This window comes from Schistocerca piceifrons, chromosome 11, assembly GCF_021461385.2.
Source record: "Schistocerca piceifrons isolate TAMUIC-IGC-003096 chromosome 11, iqSchPice1.1, whole genome shotgun sequence".
Taxonomy (NCBI): Eukaryota; Metazoa; Arthropoda; class Insecta; order Orthoptera; family Acrididae; genus Schistocerca; species Schistocerca piceifrons.
In genome coordinates, this window is record NC_060148.1 from 82,096,373 (window position 1) to 82,114,040 (window position 17,668).

Consider the following 17,668-nt stretch of genomic DNA (forward strand, 5'->3'; position numbering starts at 1 on the left):
CACGGTTTGCGCAGCTCACCCCGTCGGAGGCTCGAGTCCTCCCTCGGGTATGGGTGTGTTTGTTGTCCTTAACGTAAGTTAGTTTCAGTTTGATTAAGTAGTATGTAAGCCTAGGGACGGACGACCTGAGCAGTTTGATCCTATAGGAAGTTACACAAATTTCCAATTTTCCTACTGTAGGCCGCTACTGAAAGTCCAAGCATACGGATAGGTTTCTAGACATGTGAGCGGCTCGAAGACTTCTTAAGAAACAGAACCCAATATGTTGTTCTCCACAGAGAGTGTTGATCAGAGAGAAGGGTGTCGTCAGGAGTGACCCAGGAAAGTGTAATACAGGGAGTGTCAAGAAGAATCACCCGATTTAAAAAAATCACAACTATTATGTTATTTGAGATATGTGTCTAGGTAGCAGCAGTGTGCGGCCACTTCAGTTCTAGTAACAATGCTGTCGGGCCAACAGAAAGCGTTTTGTGTTCTACGTTTTGAGCACTTCAGCGTCAGTTTCGTTCTACGTCTGGTGCGGATGCTGCTAGGGCACAGGTAATTAGCCGGCCGCTGTGGCCGAGCGGTTCTGCGCGCTTCTGTCGGGAACTACGCGGCCGCTACGGTCGCAGGTTCGAATCCTGCCTCGGGCATGGATGTGTGTGATGTCCTTAGGTTAGTTAGGTCTAAGTAGTTACAAGTTCTAGGGGACTTATGACCTCAGATGTTAAGTCCCATAGTGCTCAGAACCATTTGAACCATTTTTGAACTTGTACACGATCCAGATGCCGCCGCTGCTTCGCGTGTAGAGCTGCTGGGCTGAAACGGCGTGGCTGATACGTGCGGCGTGGGTCCCAGCACTGGCTCGCACTGCGCCTGACGTATCCCTGCCCCAATAAGCAGCAGCCGGCCGCGGCTATTGTGGTCCACTTGGCACACAATTGCAGACTCGCCCACGATGCGCAGCCAGACTTGCATAACGACGCACCGGCTGCGCTCTGCCGGTCACACCACCAGACACGCCCATCTCTCTATTCTCTTCCTCCGTCTGCACTTCCTCTACCAACTTGTTCTACATCTACATAAACACTCCGCAATCCACCACACGGTGCGTGGCGGAGGGTACCTCGTACCACAACTAGCATCTTCTCTCCCTGTTCCACTCCCAAACAGAACGAGGGAAAAATGACCGCCTATATGCCTCTGTACGAGCCCTAATCTCTCTTATCTTTGTGGTCTTTCCGCAAAATGTAAGTTGGCGGCAGTAAAATTGTACTGCAGTCAGCCTCAAATGCTGGTTCTCTAAATTTCCTCAGTAGCGATTCACGAAAAGAACCCCTCCTTTCCTCCAGAGACTCCCACCCGAGTTCCTGAAGCATTTCCGTCACACTCGCGTGATGGTCAAACCTACCAGTAACAAATCTAGCAGCCCGCCTCTGAATTGCTTCTTTGTCCTCCCTCAATCCGACCTGATAGGGATCCCAAACGCTCGAGCAGTACTCAAGACTAGGTCGTATTAGTGTTTTATAAGCGGTCTCCTTTACAGATGAACCACATCTTCCCTAAATTCTACCAATGAACCGAAGACGACTATCCGCCTTCCCCACAACTCCCATTACATGCTTGTCTCACTTCATATCGCTCTGCAATGTTACGCCCAAATATTTAATCGACGTGATTGTGTCAAGCGCTACACTACTAATGGAGTATTCAAACATTACGGGATTCTTTTTCCTACTCATCTGTATTAATCTACATTTATCTATATTTAGAGTTAGCTGCCATTCTTTACAGCAATCACGAATCCTGTCCAAGTCATCTTGTACCCTCCTACAGTCACTCAACGACGACACCTTCCCGTACACCACAGCATTATCAGCAAACAGCCGCACATTGCTATCCACCCTATGCAAAAGATCATTTATGTAGATAGAAAACAACAGCGGACCTACCACACTTCCCTGGGGCACTCCAGATGATACCCTCACCTCCGATGAACACTCACCGTCGAGGACAACGTACTGGGTTCTATTACTTAAGAAGTCTTCGAGCCACTCACATATTTGGGAACCAATCCCATACGCTCGTACCTTAGTTAGGAGTCTGCAGTTGTGCACCGAGTCAAACGCTTTCCGAAAGTCAAGGAAAATGGCATCCGTCTGATACCCTTCATCCATGGTTCGCATGATATCATGTGAAAAAACGGCGAGTTGCGTTTCGCGGGAGCGATGCTTTCTAAAGCCGTGCAACTTCTCTGTCTCAAGGAAATTCTTTGTATTCGAACCGAGAATATGTTCGAGAATCCCGCAACAAACCGATGTTAAGGATATTGGTCAGTAATTTTGAGGATCCTTCCTTCTACCCTTCTTATATACAGGCGTCACCTGCGCTTTTCCCAGTTGCTCGGGACTTTACGTTGGGCAAGAGATTCGCGATAAATGCAAGCTAAGTAAGGTGCCAATGAGGTAGACTACTCTCTGTAAAACCGAAATGGAATCCCATCAGGACCTGGCGATTTATTTATTTTCAGCACATTCAGCTGCTTCACAACCTCAGGGATGTCTATCACTATGTCCTCCATACGGGAATCTGTACGAGACTCAAACGGCGGTATGTTTGTACGATCCTCCTGCGTGAAACATTTCTCAAATGCTAAATTTAAAATTTCAGCTTTCGTTTTGCTGTCTTCCGTTGCCAGGCCACACTGATCAGTGAGTGACTGGATACTGGATGGAAGCCTTCAACCCGCTTACCGATTTTACGTAAGACCAGAATTTCCTTGGGTTTTCAGCAAGATCTTTTGCTAAGGTATGACGGTGGTAGTGGTTGAATGCTTCGCGCACCGCTCTTTACCAAACAATTCATCCCACGCCCCTTCCACCTCACTGGCTCCCCAAACAAACAACCTCCTTCTGTATTTCCTTACTCTAATCACAGGTAAATTCTTCTCTTCTTTCCAATTTCTTCATCTTTCTCATTAGTTCAAGAGTCTTTCGTCCTTTCATAACTGCATCTGCCACTCCTCTTCCTCCTACTACTGTTCTTTCATGTGATTCGCCCCTCCCCACTACTTTATAAGTGTTAGCTTACTCTTGTCATCAACTCATATTTTTCAATTCCTTCTCGGCCTTTTCTTCCCATTCTCAGATGCGAATCTACGATGTTTACGAACCGGGGCAAAAACATGATAGTGCCGCACCCTACTACTCCTGGAGCGTTTGAGAGAGGACGTCAAAAATTTAAAGAAAAGATCGATTTTTCAAAAATATGTTCACTTCGTAACACACATCTTTCTCAATGGAGAGAAGTCTTCCGAAGTAAGACTGACTTCAGGTGTGCCGCAGGGGAGTGTGGTAGGACCGTTGCTATTCACAATATACATAAATGACCTTGTGGATAACATCGGAAGTTCGCTGAGGCATTTTGCGGATGATGCTGTGGCATATCGAGAGGTTGTAACGATGGAAAATTGTACTGAAATGCAGGAGGATCTGCAGCGAATTGACGCATGGTGCAGGGAATGGCAATTGAATCTCAACGTAGACAAGTGTAATGTGCTGCGAATACACAGAAGGATAGATCCCGTATCATTTAGCTACAAAATAGCAGGCCAGCAACTGGAAGCAGTTAATTCCATAAATTATCTGGCAGTAGGCATTAGGAGTCATTTAAAGTGGAATTATCATATAAAGTTGATCGTCGGTAAAGCAGATGCCAGACTGAGATTCATTGGAAGAATCCTAAGGAAATGCAATCCGAAAACAAAGGAAGTAGGTTACAGTACGCTTGTTCGCCCACTGCTTCAATACTGCTCAGCAGTGTGGGATCCGTACCAGATAGGGTTGATAGAAGAGATCTAGAAGATCCAACGGAGAGCAGCGCGCTTCGTTACAGGATCATTTAGTAATCGCGAAAGCGTTACGGAGATGATAGATAAACTCCAGTGGAAGACTCTGCAGGAGAGACGCTCAGTAGCTCGGTACTGGCTTTTGTTGAAGCTTCGAGAATATACCTTCACCGAAGAGTAAAGCAGTATATTGCTCCCTCCTACGTATATCTCACAAAGAGACCATGAGAATTGATAAAATCAGAGAGATTAGAAGCAACACAGAGGCATACCGACAATCTTTCATTTCACGAACAATACGAGACTGGAATAGAAGGGAGAACCGATAGAGGTACTCACGGTACCCTCCGCCACACACCGTCAGGTGGCTTGCGGAGTGTGGATGTAGATGTAGATGTAAAATATAAAACATATATGTTCGAGGAAATAAAAGACATGTTATTTTGTCTTAAGTGTGCCAAAGTGCAGTGCCAAGCCTCTTCACACAGCGTTTTCCTATCGCACGTCACTGTATTTCACTCTGTGGAATTCAAACGTGTACATTCAACGTGTTTATTTTGTAATGGAAGCCATCAACCCTGTATTCAGGACAGCAGAAATTAAAATGTCCTGTGGTGCCTGTCCTGCTCCAAGTCGGCCGTTTGACATCCTACTCCCCCTTAAAAAAACAAAAAAACTCACAATTAATACCGGGTGGGATCATTTGTGACTGGCAGAATTAGAAATCTTCAGAAAATGATCACTCAGCATCACCGGCCGGTGTGGCCGTGCGGTTCTAGGCGCTACATTCTGGAACCGCGTGACCGCTACGGTCGCAAGTTCGAATCCTGCCTCAGGCATGGATGTGTGTGATGTCCTTAGGTTAGTTAGGTGTAAGTAGTTCTAAGTTCTAGGGGACTGATGACCTCAGATGTTGAGTCCTATAGTGCTCAGAGACATTCACTCAGCATCTGACGCTTTTCACGTGTGTTGTATACCTTACTAGGTCTGGTAGCAACAACTAACAGAAAAAAATTAATGAACTCTGCTGACCGTTCTGCCTGTCACAGAACGTTCCAACTCTAACAATTAACATATACATCATGGTGTGTATGTGAATGAAGTTGCACTGACATCCGATCATGTCTTCTGCACGCTTCACTTTTTTTTACCAGCCAGTTTCTTTCCTGCTCTCTCATCTACCTTACTAGTTCAAGTGTGTTTTCTTCTCCTCACCCAATACTAACATTTCGCTTATATTTCTCTTACTGGTCCTCCCTTTCCTTGCAGTTTCCCCATCCTTCCAGTTATTTCAAACGGGTTTTATTCTCCTTATCCCATAGTTACAAGTTACTTCTTTTATTCCTCGTCCTCCCCTCCCCTCCATTATTTCGTGTCTCCCGCCCTCTTCACTAGTTGTAACGTGTTATTTCACCTTTAATTCTTACATATTGCCTACACTTTCACAGTTTCTCATCATGTTTCCTTCCACAATCTTCCATTTAAATTTTAGCCTCTATTTTCTTACTTCCTTCCACTCTCAAAAGAACTACGTTTGAACACGTGACAGGTGCTATACGAATCTAGTTTCGATCTGAAATGTCATCCTCATGTCACACAACATCAGCTTACCACAATTACGCATAATCCATCATCATTCCAGTTACGACCATAGTGCCTCGGATTTAAAATAGGTAATGTAACACAAAACTGCCTCCGAATAGTACCAACAGCTTGGGCTAGACCACTAAGAAAATATTAAGTACCGACTAAGACACTTTTCAAATGACAAACGACTAACTACACTGAGATGACAAAAGTCATGCGATACCTCCTTATATCGCGCCGGACCTCCCCCTGCCCGCCGTAGTTCAGCAACTCGACGTGGCATGGACTCAATTAGTGGCCAGAATTCCCCTGTAGAGATGCGTAGCCATGCTGCCTCTTCAGTCGTCCATAGTCGTGAAAGTGTTACCGGCGCAGGATTTTGTGCGCGAACTCACCCCTCGATTCTGTCCCATAGAAGTTCGATGGGATTCATGTACGGTAATCGGCTTGGCTAAACCATTCGCTCCAACTGTCAAGAATGTTCTTCAAACCAGTCACGAACAACTCTGGCCCAGTGACATACAGCATTGTCATATACAAAAGTTACATCGTTGTTTGGAAACATGAAGTTCAAATGGTTCAAATGGCTCTCAGCACTATGGGAACTTCTGAGGTCATCAGTCCCCTAGAACTTAGAACTACCTAAACCTAAGTAACCTAAGGACATCACACACATCCATGCCCGAGGCACGATTCGAACCTGCGACCGTAGCGGTCGCGCGGTTCCAGACTGTGGCGCCTAGAACCGCTCGGCCACAACGTCCGGCAAACATGAAGTCAATGAATAGCTGCAAACAGTCTCCGAGTAGCCGAACATAACCATCTCCAGTGAATGATCGGTTCAGTTGGATCACGTGAACACAGCCCACAGCATTATGAAGCTACGACCACCTTGCACAATGCCTTGTTGGCAAATTTGGTAAATGGTTCCCTGCGGTCTGCGCCACACTCCAACCCTACCGTCAGCTCTTACGAACTGCAATCTACACTACTGGGCATTTAAATTGCTGCACCAGGAAGACGACGCGCTACAGACGCGTAATTTAACCGACAGGATGAAGAAGCTGTGATATGCAAATTATTAGCTTTCTACAGCATTCACACAAGGTTGGCGCCGGTGGCGACACCTACAACGTGCTGACGTGAGGAAAGTTTCCAACCAATTCCTCATAAACAAACAGCAGTTGACCGGCGTTGCCTGGTGAAATGTTGTTGTGATGCCTCGTGTAAGGAGGAGAAATGCGTACCATCACGTTTCCGACTTTGATAAAGGTCGGATTGTAGCCTATCGCGATTGCAGTTTATCGTATCGCGACATTGCTCCTCGCGTTGGTCAAGATCCAATTACTGTTAACAGAATATGGAATCGGTGGGTTCAGGAGGGTAATACGGAACGCCGTGCTGGATCCCAACGGCCTCATATCAGTAGCAGTCGAAATGAAAGGTATCTTATCCGCACGGCTGTAACAGGTCGTGCAGCCACGTCTCGATCCCTGAGTCAACAGATGGGGACGTTTGCGAGACGACAACCATCTGCACGAACAGTTCTACGACGTTTGCAGCAGCACGGACTATCAGCTCGGAGACCGTGGCTGCGGTTACCCTTGACGCTGCATCACAGGCAGGAGTATACTCTACGACGAACATGGGTGGACGAATGGCAAAACGTAATTTTTTCGGATGAATCCAGATTCTGTTTACAGCATCACGATGGTCTCATCCGTGTTTGGCGACATCGCGGTGAACTCACATTGGAAGCGTGTATTCGTCATCGCCATTCTGGCGTATCACCCGGCGTGATGGTATGGGGTGCCATCGGTTACACGTCTTGTTCGTATTGACGGCACTTTGAACAGTGGACGTTACATTTCCGATGTGTTACGACCCGTGGCTCTAATTCGATCCCTGCGAAAGCCTACATTTCAGCAGGATAATGCACGACCGCGTGTTGCAGGTCGTGTACGGGTCTTTCTGGATGCAGAAAATGTTCGACTGCTGCCCTGGCCAGCACATTCTCCAGATCTCTCACCAATTGAAAACGTCTGGTCAATGGTGGCCGAGCAACTGGCTCGTCACAATACGCCAGTCACTACTCTCGATGAACTGTGGTATCGTGTTGAAGCTGCACGGGCAGCTGTACCTGTACACGCCATCCCAGCTCTGTTTGAATCAATGCCCAGGCGTATCAAGGTCGTTATTACGGCCAGAGGTGGTTGTTCTGGATACTGATTTCTCAGGTTCTATGCACACAAATTGCGTGAAAATGTAATCACATGTGAGTTCTAGTACAATATATTTTTCCAATTAATACCCATTTATCATCTGCATTTCCTCTTGGTGTAGCAATTTTATCGGCCAGTAGTATAGACTCATCTGATCAGACCACGGTCTTGCAGTCATCTAGGGTCCAATCGATATGGTGACGAGCCCTGTAGATGCGCTGCAGGCGATGTCGTGCTGTTAGCAAAGGCACTCGTGTAGATCGTCTGCAGCCACAGCCCATTAACGCCACATTTCGCCTCTGTGCCCTAGCGGATACGGCCGTCGCACGTCCCACACTGATTTCTGCAGTTATGTCATGCAGTGTTGCTTGTCTGTTAGCACTGACAACTCTACATAAACGTCGCTGCTCTCGGTCGTTAAGTGAAGGCCGTCGGCCACAGCGTTGTCCGTTGTGAGAGGTAACACCCGAAATTTGGTATTCTCAGCACACTTTTAACACAGTGGGTTTTAGAATATCGAATTCCCTAACGAATGCCGAAATGGAATGTCTCACGCGTGTAGCTCCAACTACCATTCCATGTTCAGAGTCTTCCCGTCGTGGGGCCCTAGTCACCTTGGAAATCTTTTCACCTGACTCAGCTGAATACAAGTGAGAGCCCCGCGAATACTCTGTCCTTCTATACCTTGTGTACGTGATGCTACCGTCATCTCTATATGTACAAATCGCCACCCCATGACATTTGTCACCTGAGTGTAATTCAGGAGCACCTCCACACGCGGCTGGCTGACGGGTTTTCCCTTAGACGGGACGCAGGTCTTGTAAGGACGCGGCGGCTTCGGCGGTGTGCTGCCTCGAAAGGGCATCCCAGCTCTCACAGTAAGGATCCCTCCATCGGTCACTTGCCCTGCCAGCCCGGCCGACCTTTCAAGTCACCACTACGGCAGAAGCTGCAAAACTGCTTTAACATGCGCGCACCTAATTACGAATATATCGAAGCTAGGACAAACGAACGTGCATCGAGTGAGGCACTTGTGTAAAAGCTAGGCAAGTGCATCTACATCTGCATCTACATCTATACTCCGCAAGCCATCCAACGGTGTATGGGGGAGGGCACTTTACGTGCCACTCTCATTACCTCCCATTCGTGTATGGTTCGCGGGAAGAACGACTGCTGGAAAGCGTCCGTGCGCGCTCGAATCTCTCTAATTTTACATTCGTGATCTCCTCGGGAGGTATAAGTACGGGCAAGCAATATATTCGATACCTCATACAGAAACGCACCCTCTCGAAACCTGGACAGCAAGCTACACCGCGATGCAGAGCGTCTCTCCTGCAGAGTCTTCCACTGGAGTTTATCTATCATCTCCGTAACGCTTTCGCGATTACTAAATGATCCTGTAACGATGCGCGCTGCTCTCCGTTGGATCTTCTCTATCTCTTCTATCAACCCTATCTGGTACGGATCCCACACTGGTGAGCAGTATTCGAGCAGTGGGCGAACAAGCGTACTGTAACCTACTTCCTTTGTTTTCGGATTGCATTTCCTTAGTATTGTTCCAATGAACCTCAGTCTGGCATCTGCTTTACCGACGATCAACTTTATATGATCATTCCATTTTAAATCACTCCTAATGCCTACTCCCAGATAATTTATGGAATTAACTGCTTCCAGTTGCTGACGTGCTATATTGTAGCTAAATGATAAGGGATCTATCTTTCTATGTATTCGCAGCACATTACACTTGTTTACATTGAGATTCAGTTGCCATTCCCTGCACCATGCGTCAATTAGCTGCAGATCCTCCTGCATTTCAGTACAATTTTCCATTGTTACAACCTCTCGATACACCACAGCATCATCCGCAAAAAGCCTCAGTGAACTTCCGAAGTTATCCACAAGGTCATTTATGTATATTGTGAATAACTACGGTCCTACGACACTCCCCTGCGGCATACCTGGAATCACTCTTACCTCTCTCCATTGAGAATGACATGCTGTGTTCTGTTCAATCCAATCACACAGTTGGTCTGATAGTCGATATGCTCTTACTTTGTTCATTAAACGACTGTGGGGAAATGTATCGAACGCCTTGCGGAAGTCAACAAACACGGCATCTACCTGTGAACCCGTGTCTACGGCCCTCTGAGTCTCGTGGACGAATAGCGCGAGTACAGGTCCTATATGCAGAGGTGAAGACGTATGGAAATTTGGGTGTGGCCGTGAGTCTTGCACGGATAGCCAAATGGTAGCCGGCGCGGTAGCTCAGCGTGTTCGGTCAGAGGGTTAGCTGGCCTCTGTAATAAAATAAAACTGAGTTAATCGATCAACAACGAACTTAAACGGGTGTCATGGGGCATCCGCACCGAACAAACGCAACGAACAGAATCGAACAAAATGAGAACAATTTTAAAAAAATGGTATGGCGACCACACTCTCTGTCGTGCAACACACTACAGCCACCGTCACAGCATGAATAGTTACACTGCAGCGCCAAAAAAACTGGTATTCAAATACAGAGATATGTAAACAGGCTGCGGACGGCAACGCCTATATAAGGCAACAAGTGTCTGGCGCAGTTGTTAGATCGCTTACTGCTGCTACAATGGCACCTTATCAAGATGTAAGTAAGTCTGAACGTGGGTTTATAGTAGGCGCACGATCGATGGGACACAGCATCTCCGAGGTAGCGATGAAGTGCTGATGTTCCTGTACGACCATTTTACAAGAGTATACCGTGAATATCAGGAATCCGGTAGAACATGATATCTCCGACAACGCTGCGGGCCGGAAAAAGATCGCGCAAGAACGGGACCGACGACGACTGAAGAGAATAGTTCAGAGTGACAGAAGTGCTACCCTTTCGGAAACTGCTGCAGATTTCGATGCTGGACCATCAACAAGTGTCAAGCTGCGAACCATTCGACGAAACATCATCGATATGGGCTTTTGCAGCAGAAGGTCCACTCGTGTACCCTTGTTGACTTCACGACACAAAGCTTTACGTCTCGCCTGGGCCCGACAACACCGACATTCGACTGTAGATGACTGGAAACATGTTGCCTGGTCAGACGAGTCTCGTTTCAGATTGTTTCGAGCGGATGGATGGGAAAGCGTATGGAGACAACGTCATGAATCCGTGGACCCTGCATGTCAGCAGGGGACTGTTCAAGCTGGTGGAGGCTCTGTAATGGTGTGGGGCGTGTGCAGTTGGAGTGATACGGGACCCCTGATACGTCTAGATACGACTCTGACACGTGACACGTACGTAAGCATCCTGTCTGATCACCTGCATCCGTCCATTGTGCATTCCGACGGACTTCGGCATTTCCAGCAGGACAATGCGACACCCCAGACGTACAGAATTGCTATAGAGTGGCTCCACGAACACTGTTCTCAGTGTAAACACATCCGCTTGCCAGCAAACTTGCCGGACAAGTGGACATTATTGAGCATATCTGGGATGGCTTGCAACGTGCTGTTCAGAAGTGATCTTCACCCCCTCGTACTCGTACGGATTTATGGACGACCCTGCAGGATTCGTGGTGTCGGTTCCCTCCAGACACTAGTCGAGTCCATGCCACGTCTTGTGCGGCACTTCTGCGTTGTCGCGGGGGCACTACACGGTATCAGGCAGGTGTACCAGTTTATCTGGCTCTTCAGTCTAAATCACCTCAGATCCCCTTAGATTCCTTCACGACAGTGAAAAATTCAGAACAGAAACAGAAAATGGAAGGGAGGACTAGTGTTTAATGTCACTTACAAGGGAACCTCCCCATCGCGCCCCCCTCAGATTTAGTTACAAGTTGGCACAGTGGATAGGCCTTGAAAAACTGATCAATCGAGAAAACAGGAAGAAGTTGTGTGGAAGTATGAAAAAAATAAGCAAAAATATACAAACTGAGTAGTCCATGGGCAACATAGGCAACTTCAAGGATAATGTGAGCTCAGGAGCGCCGTGGTCCCGTGGTTAGCGTGAGCAGCTGCGGAGCCAAAGGTCCTTGGTTCAAGTCTTCCTTTGAGTGAAAAATTCTTTTTTTTCGCAAAGTTATGATCTGTCCGTTCGTTCATTGACGTCTCTGTTCACTGTAATAAGTTTAGTGTCTGTGTTTTGCGACCGCACCGCAAAACCGTGCGATTAGTAGACGAAAGGACGTGCCTCTCCAATGGGAACCGAAAACATTTGATCGCAAGGTCATAGGTCAACTGATTCCTCCACAGGAAAACACTTCTGATATATTCTATACGACACCGGTGACGGCATGTGCGTCACATAATTGTCTGTAAATAAAAAATTAAAATATTCACTCAAAGGAAAACTTGAACCAAGGACCTTTCGTTCCGCAGCTGCTCACGCTAACCACGAGACCACGGCGCCCCTGACCTCAGGTTGTCCTTAATGTTGCATATCTTGCACATGGACTACTCAGTTTGTATATTTTGCCTTTTTTTTCATAGTTCCACACAACTTCTTCCTGTTTTCTCGATTGATCTGTGTTCAGTTTTTCTAGGCCTATCCACTGTGCCAACTTATAACTAAATCTGAGGGGGGTGGGATGGGGAGGTTCCCTTGTTAGATGACGCGCTCATTAGAGACGGAGCAAAAGCTGGTTTTAAGGAAGGGTGGGGAAGGATATCGGCTGTATTATCTTTTTCAAAGGAACCATCGCAAAATTCGGCTTACTCGATATGGGGAAACCTCGAGAAACCTGGATGGTCTGTCGCGGATATAAACCGTTGTCCCCCCGAATGCGGGTCCAGTGTTCCCCCAGCATCATGCAGCAAATGGTTCTTCGTAACTACTGATAATTTGGAGAGTACTGTATGTCAGTAGAGGGGTGTCTCCCGTTCTGAAAAATACGGCAGGATTTCAGTTATTCGAAACAAATCGCTTCGGTTCTTCCACACTTAGGGCACAAGAATCGAAAAGTAGGTCGACTTTGCGGCAGCGGCTTAGAGTGGCGTCTGCTATCGGTTAATTCCGGATGAAATCCTCTTATCTGTCAGTGAAAAATATAGGTAAACACGGTATCATCTCCTAGCGTCTGAGATGCGGGCAGCTCAAGTTTAGATAAAACTAATAGCTACGCTTTCAGCCCTGTTTACCGACGTAAAAAGGATCGCGCGCGAGCGATTTCTATGCTTTCTATGCTCGGTCAGTAACGCGACGTGTGGGTCACTTTGCACGATATATCGTTATGTCGTGCAACGTGTTACAGAATATTACCTTGATTGGTATTTAAATATGGTTGCTAGCTGATGAGTTCGCACAACATAAAACAATAGGGCCTATTTAATTTAATATCAAATTTGAGAATGTAACGCTATTGCTGTAAATTAACTGTAAGTTTGAAAATACAAATTGTTCTGTCAAACAGAAGGAATTAGGAATCTACATCTATACAACAACCGTGAGATGCATGGCAGAGGGTACGTCCCATTATACCAGTTATTTGGGTTTCTTCCTGTTCCATTCACCTATGGAAGGATGACTGTAAACGCCTCTGTGTGTGCAGTAATTCCTGTGGTATATCCCTACAGTAATCATTTAAAGCTGGTCCTTGAAACTTGGTTAACACACTTTCTCCGGATGGTTTACATCATTCCGCAAGAGTCGTCCAGTTCGGTTCCATTAGTATCTCTGTGACACTCTCCCAGGGATTATACAAACCTGTGATCATCCATGCTGCCCTTCTCTGTATACACAGAATAACCCCTGTTAGTCCTACACGGTACGGATCCCACACACCAGAGCAATATTCTAGGATGGGTCGCACGAGTGATTTGTAAGACCTACTTCCAAATTTAACATCATTCAGAAAGTGATTAAAAAGTTTGATAACAACATTATCTGCCTCTTTCTGCACTAAAAACGCTTGTAATTAACAGTTCTGGTATTGTAATTATCCCACTACTAGTTCTGAATTCTACTGGGTTGATTGCAACAAATTTCACGAGAGAAAATATGTGGCGCTGCAATTAAAGTAACTGCCTTTTGAGAGCTATCTACGAGATGATGGAGAATGAGCACCATATATTAATCTTATAGTACGTTTTTCTATAAGGAACACTTTATTTTTTAATGGTGACTTACCCAAGAGTACAGTCCTATGTGATATTACTTGGTGAAAATACAAATTAACTTACTGATTTATCTCTCTAGAAGACTTACAGTAACATGAAGTGCAAGAGCGGCTAAACCGAGTTGATTAAGAAAGTCTACAACGTCTATTTTTCCACTTACAATTATCAGCAACATATACATCCATGTTAGTAAGCTTGTGAATCCCCCCAACTCGCGTTCGTCGCAACCATGCACTGTTGCTTCCAGATGAATCCAATGTTGCCAGATACCTTCTCGCGGCACCGAATATATGGCAATTTTTTACACTGGCGGCAATTTTAAATCAAATACGGGATTTTTTTATATTAATTTCGAGTATAAGACGCACATGAATTTTGGAGATAATTTTTCGAAGAAATAAGATGCATCTATTCAATGTGTATATTGAGCAAGCAGTAAAGGAAACAAAACAAAAATTCGGAGTAGCTATTAAAATCTATGGAGAAGAAATAAAAACTTTGAGCTTCGCCGACGATATTGTAACTCTGTCAGAGACAGCAAAGGACGTGGAAGAGCAGTTGAACGGAATGGACAGTGTCTTGAAAGGAGGATATAAGATGAACATCAACAAAATCAAAAAGAGGATAATGGAATGTAGTCGAATTAAGTCGGGTGATGCTGAAGGAATTAGATTAGGAAATGAGACATTTAAAGTAGTAAAGAAGTTTTTCTATTTGGGGAGCAAAATAACTGATGATGGTCGAAATAGAGAGGATATAAAATGTAGACTGGCAATGGCAAGGAAAGCGTTTCTGAAGAAGAGAAATTTGTTAACATCGAGTATAGATTTAAGTGTCAGGAAGTCGTTTCTGAAAGTATTTGTATGGAGTGTAGCCATGTATGGAAGTGAAACGTCGACGATAAATAGTTTGGACAAGAAGAGAATAGAAGCATTCGAAATGTGTTGCTACAGAAGAATGCTGAAGATTAGATGGGTTGATCACATAACTAATGAGGAGGTATTGAATAGAACTGGGGAGAAGAGGAGTCTGTGGCACAACTTGACGGTTGGTAGGACATGTTCTGATGCATTTAGGGATGACCAATTTACTACTGGAGGGCAGCGTGGAGGGTAAAAATCGTAGAGGGAGACCAAGAGATGAATACACTAAGCAGATTCAGAAGGATGTAGGTTGCAGTAGGTACTGGGAGATGAAGAAGCTTGCACAGGATAGAGTAGCATAGAGAGGTGCATCAAACCAGTCTCAGGACTGAAGACCACAACAACAACAACAACAAGACGCATCTGACTTTTGGAGGCAAGTTTTCGAAGAAAAAAGTGCGTCTTGTAGTCTTATAACGAAGGAGGAGAGGTTACCTATTTCTGATAGTTTCACTCTTTGAACAGATAAAAAAGGGTATTGAACTGAACAATGGTCCCTGTGGTACACATCTACAACAGTTTTCATTTATTTCATATGGAAGTCTCTGTTGCAAGAATTTATTTCCACTGTCTAAAAAAATTGTTGACTTGATTACTTAATGAATGTAGAAGTAAATGTACCACATTGTCTAGAGGAAGTAGTGAATCCCTCACGTCTATGTAACACAGTTTTAGTCCAAGTGAACTACCGTCCAAATAATTCAGCACTAACAGATAATCCTGAACACAAAAAACAGCAAAGCTTTTGTGGTCCTTAAAATTTCTGGACTCTGTGTCATATGGCAACACAGTTTGACGAGTAACTAGAACATTACAAGACTCAAGAGGAAAATAGTCAGTGCGCAAAACCTAAATAAATGTAATAATAATAGTATCAAACAAGCAGAAAAACCAGTTTTGTTAACAATCTGTAACGCACCTTTTACGTGATCCGCATGCAGCCACGTGTATTTCTTCATATATTCACTTGGTGCATCTACTTTTGTTTCTCGCTCAGTTCTTTCCCTGCCTCCTTTCCCAGTCTTCTATCTTGTCGTCACACCAGTATTTATTTTCGTAGCTCACTTTTGTGTTCCGAGTCGGGGTACAGTGTATTCCGTCAGTTCCTGCTCGCAAAGTCCATTAAACACGCTCGACGGGACAATTAATCACTCACGAATTTTTCAAACACCAGCGCTTTTTCGCATGTCCTGACAACTGGTGCTCGCAGAAATGTGTTGATATCCACAAGCAGGAGAGGTGAAGACGGCACTCCAAGACTTCAAAGCAAGTTTCGGTAGATTCGAGCAACTAGATTGGCTGTAACACTTTCAGCGAAAATAATTTCTTTCTCCACACACATTACGCGGCTATTTTTGCTCAGTTCTTCACAAAGAATTCTTCCTTTCTCTTTTCTTTTCCCAAGATGTGGAGGAGTAGGAAGCGAAAACACTGTGGCTGTTTAGAGAGCAATGCGAAAGAAAATGTGAAAAACGTAAAAAAGGTTTTTCCCCCTAATTGATGGACTGCCTAGGTGGTTAAAAACTTCCGCATCATAGCAGATAGTTTCTCAGTATCGATATGCGTAGCAATTTTTACGTTATATGTACAATCAAATTTGTCTTTAGGCGGTAAATCATCAAAAAACAGAGAAGAAAAATTAATTATGTAGCTCAGTATACGCTACTGTCAAGACTGTTGTAATTTATCGTCCAAAATTGTGCTCATTCAATTTCGCTCGTCGCGTTACAGAACGCTTGTCTTCTTTAAAAGCTCTCCAAAGGAGTCGAGAGAGTGGATAAAGAGAATGAATAAACGGATGACCTGAAATGTTACGCTGGGGGGAGGAAAGAAAGTTAACAGACTCAGTGATTCGTAGCTAATGCGCATGCGCTGTAGATAAACGCTAGACCGCTATTGCTCGTTCAGGTGCCCCATCTAACTGCCGAGTGTCACCGTTGCGCATGCGCCCTAGACAAATGCCATACAGCGATTACTCGTTCAACTGCCCCATCGAACTGCCGAATATCGTTACTGCGCATGCGCTACCGCTAACGCGCGACTGATGCCTCTTCTTCAAATGTTCCTTCGAATTTCGGTTTCGTTCGCGACGCGCGGCACATCAAACACGCACTCGCATGCACACACGTCGTTGTTGACGCAGCGGCCACACACATTAAACTGGCAGCGCGGAGCTGCGACCGATTTAGTCCCAGCGCTTCTGGCCAGGGGGGGCGTTGTCCCTCCAGAGCAGTTCTATTTGTGACGCTCCGCGACTCCCGCTACTACGTCGTGCGCGCATGCGCGCCAGGAAGCAGCAGATGCGCTCGCCTTTTGTTTTCGTATCTGGCGCAGCGGGGCACCGCGCATGCGCGGGCGACCTGCTGTTTACGTCACGGGCGCCGCGCTCTGCACTCGGCTTGCAGAAAGGACGCGGCAGCGTTTTGTTTTTCGGAGAGCTAGTGTTTTGTTTTGTGCAAGCCACAGGTGGCAGTTTCTTCTGTCGCGAGTTCTTCTGCCTCCCCTCCCCACTCGCCCGCTTTTGTTTCTCCCCTACATCTTCTTGCTTCTCGTGTTACGTAGGCATTACACGAGATCTACAGACGTCACGGGAATCGGATTACAAAACCGGCTGCGAGGATGAAACATAAAAACGTGGAAGACACAACGTACAGAGAAAAAAGAAAGGAAAAAGAAAAAGGGATATACGCCATCGTTCTCATATGCCTGTTTCCAGTCGATTATGCACGGAACAACATACGCACAGTTTCCATCTACATGCTTAAAGTGCAGCATCATGAATCCTCTGTCTATAATAATAGATAGAGGATTAATGATGCCGAAATTGAAAGCTGACAAGAAAGATATAAGTCTAATACGGATCTACATGCGAAACAGCCAACACAGTGACGATGATTGAAGAGTGCTACAGCAGAACTGAATCGCTGGTGGAGAGAGAGGGGAAAAAGGCGTGCATCAGAGTGAGGAATGATAAGAAGGCGGTGGTTGGCGAGAGGAAAGACGGAGAGGTGGTTAAGTTTTGA

At 45.6% G+C, this 17,668-nt stretch overlaps 1 protein-coding gene across 1 annotated transcript in view; it reads right to left on the reverse strand.

The window, feature by feature from the left end:
* Nucleotides 1-16,779, reverse strand: part of LOC124719724 — a 141,187-nt gene extending 124,408 nt beyond the window's left edge. Inside the window, exon 1 of the mRNA XM_047244927.1 lies at nucleotides 15,565-16,779. The gene's annotated coding sequence lies outside the window, so the exon portion shown is untranslated. The remainder of the gene's footprint in view (nucleotides 1-15,564) is intronic.
* Between the last annotated feature and the right edge of the window lie 889 nt (nucleotides 16,780-17,668).